This window comes from Eulemur rufifrons, chromosome 9 (genome assembly GCF_041146395.1).
Source record: "Eulemur rufifrons isolate Redbay chromosome 9, OSU_ERuf_1, whole genome shotgun sequence".
In the NCBI taxonomy this organism is placed as follows: Eukaryota; Metazoa; Chordata; class Mammalia; order Primates; family Lemuridae; genus Eulemur; species Eulemur rufifrons.
The window spans coordinates 3,498,251-3,499,211 of record NC_090991.1 but is presented as its reverse complement, the minus strand read 5'-3'; the positions used below and the strand labels follow the sequence as shown (position 1 = coordinate 3,499,211).

Here is a 961-nt window from a genome sequence, read left to right as displayed (position 1 = left end):
GTTATTTGTCTATGTATGTCATCTTCTCTCCCAGACTTTTTTGCCCTTGGAGGCAGAATCTATGTCTAATTCATTGCCCTAAGTCCTCAATCCAGTGTCCTGATGAGAGGTCAGTCAGTAAGTGCAAATGAGGGAACAAACTCCATAATTCACTCTAACACTTTTCTATCTCCTCTGTGTCCTGTTGAACGGGCATAATCCTGCTGATGGAGGGAGACTGAACTTAGCGGATTAATGTGCGTGCTGTGTTGAAACACTTAACAGAAGGCCACAGAAAGAAAAGTCAAGGACTTTAAATAACTTCTCCAGTAAGTGGCAGAACGGGGGTTCAATGCCGGGTCTGACTCTAAACCTGTGCCCTTGTCCACCACCCAATACCGCATTCCAGGCTCAGTTCAAAGCCCAAAGGCAGGTGGCCACGCACAGGAACCTGTATCACATTCCTCGAGTCTCTAAGACATTTTCTATTTTTATCAAGGGAATGCTAACCTTCTTTTCTTCCATACAACCCCAAAGTCTGTAATATTTTTAAATGAATATTCCTAAATTCTAATAAGAGTTTATTTTTAATGGATGTCCGCATTCCACCTGAAAAGCTTCTGAAAACAGTATCTTCCATCTCTGAGCCCAGGGTGCTGCCGTGTGCTCACTTCTGTTACAAACATTTTACGACACCCTCCAAGATTTGTGAAGGCATGAAAAGATTTCTCCTGAATGAGGTATGGCCTGGTTTGAGCTTGTTTTCCATTTGGAAATCCCTGAAGACAAACACCTGCGTTCTAAGTCACTTGAGGGAGCAAAGATCCCAGAGTTTAAAAATCTCTCAGCTTCTGGCGGGTCGCTGTCCAGGCTGCCAGGAGAGGGCGTGTCACCCTCAGCAATCGTCTCAGAAGCGTCCCTGACCGGTTCGGGCACTATTCCCCTGGACTTTCCCAAGCTGCCACTTAGCAGAATGTGCAGA

At 45.4% G+C, this 961-nt stretch overlaps 1 pseudogene; it reads right to left on the bottom strand.

Annotated features, from left to right (window-relative positions):
* Positions 1 to 404: 404 nt before the first annotated feature.
* Positions 405 to 511, bottom strand: LOC138392789 (U6atac minor spliceosomal RNA; annotated as a pseudogene).
* Between the last annotated feature and the right edge of the window lie 450 nt (positions 512 to 961).